Genomic DNA, 6148 nt, shown 5'->3' with positions numbered 1-6148 from the left:
GGTCTGTGGGTGATAACCAGAGGAGAGACTCACCTGCGCCACTGGGGAGGATTTAGTTGGGTATAGGTCGACTTGCACCTCAAAATGGAGCTCGCATTGTGTTAAGAATGCCCTGAACTGGTTAGGATTTGTTTAGTATAGATATTGTGTGATACCTGTGTTGTTTTGTTTTAGATATTGCGCGATACCTTGCCTGTGTTTTTGCCTGATAAAGTTGCCCAGCATATTTTGACAACAATTTGAAGTTCGTACATATGTTTTGAAACTCAGAGTACAATATATCAAAACAGTCTTAAGCGGAAACATTGCATTCCTGAGTGGATATGGGAAATTACAGCATGTTTACGTTTGAGGTTTGTTAAAGCCAGGATGTGGCTAAACAAGGCTTGTAAATGAGTGCTTCTACAATTTCAAGCAGAACTAAGGGAAAAAGAAAAAACAAAAAGAGCTTCATAAAAGCCTCTCCTATTTGGAAAAGGCTTTACCGGCAACATCGTCAATAGCTGTTAATTTTCTTCTGTAAAACTGGAAACGTGGCACATCATAGAGCTTCCGATTTCAATCGCATTTCCAAGAAACTATATGAATAATGTTTTGCCACAACATAAATCTAATGGAGGTTATATAGTCTCTAACTTTCTACATGATGTAATTGTTTTGGAAAAACATTTTCAAAGAAAATAACCTAAACCATGCAGCAAATGAGGACATAGAGCTGTGGTCGCCTCTTGCTTCAGGTAGCAAGTTAATCGGCTACAGCATAAACCAGTCCAGTCTCATAACATCCTTTTTCACTGGAGGTGCTGTACTGAGCCACTTCATGAAGTTTGTACTTCAAGTAAGAAATAAGGGTAAAACAGGTCAGAACAATGTTTGATTGCCTGGAATTCAAATGTGGTCAATCAAAATGTATGGTATATGCTTTAAAAACATACAGATAAAGTATTTTCTCAGCTAATTATTTTCCTTTAAAAAAAAAAAACACCCATAATCAGCATAATGATAAACAGCTGTGTTCTATGTCTTAATGTTGTCAAATATAAATCTAGTGCAACTAAAGGGCAACACATATATCTCAGCTGTGTCAGGTTCAAAACCTGATAGAAAGCAGACAACAGACATGACAAAAAGACACAAGACTCGATCGAGGTTTTACTTCTGTCGGAAGGAGAGCCTGACTGAAGGACGTATCCTCCAGCCTGATCTCTGACTCTGTCTGCCGACGACTCTCTTTTATTGCGAAGGCATCACATACACACCTACACAGCAAGTCTTTAGATAACAATGAACTTTCATCCTATACGTCTTATGCTGAGACAGTGTTGAATAATTTTATAATATTCTTTACATCATGCTTATTATATTATGTTATTTACTATTGTTCATGTAATGCATGTCTCTGTTAGTTATAGTATGCTAGTAGACACAGGTGTAGAAAAGACATGTATCCTTTTTCTGTCCGCCAGCCTGCCATTTTTCATTTTTACGGCAGCCTCTTGGCAGCTGGACAGTTTGTTTTTTCTAAAGTCAAGACTTTAGGCTCTAATTTGACGGCGCAACTTGGCGATGATCAGCGGCGGAGGCAGCGCATTCCTATTTTCGACAGGCGCAGAAGAGGGTTTCTGACCGGTCTGCTGCACTTGCGCCGAGATGGGCGTGGCGGCGCACCAGGGGGAGGGCTCGACAGAATCAGCTGGCGCAGTGAGAGTTTATTGCAGAAGGTGTGAGCAGGCTGGGGAGGAGGATCTGATGATAATTTGTCTGAGAAAACCTCAGAGGCAGGGTTTCAGCTTGTCAGTGTCATGAAAGATACACAAAATCACTCATGAACCACATAATTGTTTTTATTATCTTCTTTAGCACTAGAACATCCAAGACGATCTGACAGACCATTTGGGTTTTTAGAATTCAAATAAATCTGTTAAAAATAATTCCCCTGTCCTCTAGTTCTTTGACTTTTCCTAAATATGTGTCTTGTATGTTTTTCTGAAGCAAATAAGGTCCTAACAATAACACAGATAATATTACAAAGCATTTATACCTCCAAAGGCCAACAGTGGTCTGTGAGACTTATTATTTATTTATTTATTATTATTATTATTATTATTATTATTATTATTAGACTGATTAAAAAGATGCACTTCACAGGGCTTTTTTTTTCTTCTGTGATTGATTTGTTTTGGGTCATGCGCGCATCTGAACAGGGGGCTCTGACAGCAGACAATCAGACAGATGGCCAAAAATATCAAGCAAATCCCAAAAGAAAGATAGTAAAAACAGGCATAAATAAGAGATATAAGGTGGAAGAAGCTTTAGCAATGATACAGGAGGTCAGTGAGGGGGAATCGGATGGCGGAGACGTGTCGGACATCAGCGATCTTGACTGGAGTGAAGAGGAGGAATGTTCTGAATCAGAGTCAGAACAGTCGCGGGCCAAACAGCGAAACAAATATAATGCTGCTGCCCCAAAAATACCCGACCGACCTCCAGCTACTGTACAGTCCAGCGTAGAACCTGCAGTGGCGCATGAAGCGCTCACGCGTCACCTCCAGGTAGAGAATTACTGTAAGCTGCTGTCAGTTTACAACTAAATAATAATAACATAAAATGGTGTAAAATTATTATTATTATTATTATTATTATTATTATTATTATTATTATTATTTAAACTAATGTAATAAATCTGAGCACAACAGTGAACACGGTATTGACAGCAGGGGCACTGCAGCGTCTCCAGATGTGCCAGTTACAGATTCAGGTAAAATATTATATCCTCCATTAAAGTACAGCAAACCATGTATTTTTCGTTTCCAAAAATTAATTTTAGAACGAACATATTTTCTGAATAAATACCTTTGTCCTGTTGAGCGGTGTGGGAAGGTGTCCGTCCTGGTGCGCAACCGGGGAGACTTATTTTACTAATTTTAATATGTTCTTGATTATTATTGACAGTTAATAATACAACTATTTTGTGTGTGTTGGCGTGTGTGTGCGTGTGTATCAGGGAAACGAGTGCGCGGAGTGTGAATGAGAGGTACGCTGCGCAAATGCGCACTGTAAAAAGTTCAATACATTTCAAAACCTGATTTGAGGCATTAATAAAGCAGATATGAGGCAGAAGTTTTGCTGATCCACTTGATTTAATATTTTGTTTCTTTACCTTAATTTCTAATGCAATAGATTACAGAAAAGCAACCTGTTGGTGTGCTCCTGCGCAAAAACACTGCATATGACAGTCTGGCTGACCATAGCAGCCTTTGGAGGGGGGTAAGAATGCTGGCAACACGTGAAGCAGAGCGGAGGACGGAGCAGATAGCAGATGTAGCCACCATTCTCTCATAAATGATTATCCTTCGTCTGGGATGGCCGGAATGCCATGTGTGTGATAGGAATTACAGGGAATCATTTCAGAGGACATCGATCTGATGACAACTGAACCAGCAGTCCTAAGTAGACTCACCCAGCTCCGCTGTGCAGCTGCGCTGAGTGATTGGCACCTGTAATTCTTTGTGCTTTCCCAAATGTATCTTTAAGAGTTATGATGCACACAAATAAAAACAGATTTTCCCTTTCCCTACAAAGTCTGTATGTAGCCGCTAAATGCAGGGTGTCTGCATTTTTATTTCATTTGTCTGGCTCCCCAAGCGCTACAAGAGATTATTTATTTCAAAATGCAGTCATATACATTGTTGCTTCACTATGGTTTAGTATTGAGGCCAGGAAATAAAATGTATTTCATCATGTTAATGTAGCAGTGTCCTTCTTTGAAAAAAAGGAGAGGTGTTCATTTGATTGGTCAAATTGCGCTCAGCTGGGTTAAACCCACTTTCTCTCCTCTCTCTTGCGCCACCTGCGCCGGTGGGCGGGATGGAGGCGTGACTGCGCCTGGTTCACGAAATTAGGACAATTTTCTGGACACGCCCCGTTGACTTTATCTGCCGACAGCGCACTTTGCGCTCCGCTGACAGCCGGCGGATTCGGCGTAGTCTACCAAGTTAGGGCCCTTTAGGTCAATTGTCTCTCTGTCTCCCTCTGGTGCAAATGAGGCTCATTGGATAAGAAAAGTGGCACTATGATTTGTTGCACAACACCTGGCATTTGGAGACTTGGAGGCTGAGAGGGCCTCCAAAGGGGTCACGGAAAATGACCTTTGTAGGGAGGGGAGAGCAATTGTGCCTTGACGAAGACTCAACTAAGACTCAACGAATGGTTTGAACAATTGTGTCTTGACGAAGAATTAATTAAGCAGCAACGAACTCCAAAGAAATAGTATAAATAGATGGAGCGGAGAGCGATCGGCACGTCAGTTCTTTTGGTCAACCTGGCTGCCAGGAGGTGTTTTTGGGAATAAAGTCCTCCTTTTACATTCTGACTCTGACTCTGCCTGATTTTTCTGAGGAGAACTACGATGGAAGACTTCAAGAACCAAGTGTGGATATACTTGAGGATTTTACGTTTTTTCTGGAATATATGTTTGTGGGGTTTTTTGCACTGTGACTAGCCTAGGATACTTTTTAAAATAAAATTCCACGACAACAGGTAAAATGTTACACATGTGTTCGTACTCTCTGAACTTGTTCCATCATGATAACATATTGTGCATAACTGGGACATTTGTGCAACGATAAAGCGCACGTACTCAGTGGCATAAGTATTTCTACTAACAGCTGGCACATCTTGATTGACTGTTGTTATCATGTCCCTTGCTTTACACTGCTGAAATACAAACTTGTTGTCAAGAGGAAAAATGGAAAACAAGATGGAAAGATTTCTTTGGCCCTGTGAAGACAAGAAACAGAGACACAGACACTGCTGCAGCTTGTGACCATTGTGAATGATATCAAGCCACATCCTCTGTGTGAGCATTTGTTAGATTGGTAAATTGTAGCCATCAGTCATAGGCAGTGGCTGATTGGCACGAGGCATCGGCGGTGGTTGATTGACCAACGCTTGCTCAAATCGCCAATGTATGTGCAAATTAAGGATCCACTATTTTCACTGAAAATAGTAAATAAGTAGATTGTGCACATCGTTGAAATGTGGCTGACATGAATATGTCCAAATTTGATTGGATGAAGGACCCATTTTACTGTGACGCAAGTCAGTAGACCTACCTGCACCTCTGCTGATTGATCTTTCAGAATTTAACTCTTCAGAGACTAAATTCATGAGTGACAGTGGAGGAATTCCAGTTTGGAGCTAGAGATGAGAATCCAGGGATCTGACTATGTTGTAAAATAGTTGGGTCCCTTTGGACCTGTGTGAAGGTGGATTCTGCTTGTGCGCATGAAGTCAAAGTACCGTCAGCATCTGGATATTCGGACTGAGATGAGCCGTGCCCTGTCTACGAGAGCATCTGACTTTGAAAAGCTGCAATGAGGTGTAAGTTCAGTTATCATATTAAATGTGCTGAATTGAGACAGAAAAGATAATCTACAACAGATGGAACAAACTGAAGCTGATAAAAGCACAGTGAAGCTTTCATGGAGAGTCTAAATTATCTGAAGGTGTGGCATCAATAATGGACTGGAAATCTGTGCAACATGCAATTTTAAGTTAAATTCCTCTGTATGTATGTAGAAATGAAACTATACCATATATAAAAAATATTACTCAACAAACAAAAAGTTCAGTGCAGAGGAGTTTGTAAGGTGTTACTCAGCATGCTTTTTGCCATCAGGCGTTCACCTTAGGAAAGAGTGTGTCACATCCGACTGGAGTAAGCGGGCAGTGTTGTGGATGTCAGAGGCACTTGGTTAGAATGCACTGGGTGATGCATAGTGGAGTTTGATATTTGTAACACATTACTCATGTATGCATGACTGACTCTTTTTGGGAGACTTCTGCATGTTGATTTGTGATGTGTGCTTATACAGAACCCACACAAGCGCCTCCTTTCCTCTTTAATTCACAGCATTTAGAATGGACCCTAAAATACAAGCTTGGACAACAGCAGGAACAGGACATTCAAAAAAATTGTTACATTCATTAAGTATACAGTTTAATATGTTTTCATCACCACGTGATTATGAATATACAGCAATGAGTAACTTTATTGAGTAACCTTACCACACTTATCAATGTATATTATTGTGTATTTCTTGAAGAGGAACATTGTGAGAGCTCAGTTTCCTGTCAGGGTTATAAT

Source organism: Salarias fasciatus, chromosome 8 (assembly GCF_902148845.1).
Source record: "Salarias fasciatus chromosome 8, fSalaFa1.1, whole genome shotgun sequence".
NCBI lineage: Eukaryota > Metazoa > Chordata > Actinopteri > Blenniiformes > Blenniidae > Salarias > Salarias fasciatus.
This window is presented reverse-complemented; position numbering follows the sequence as displayed.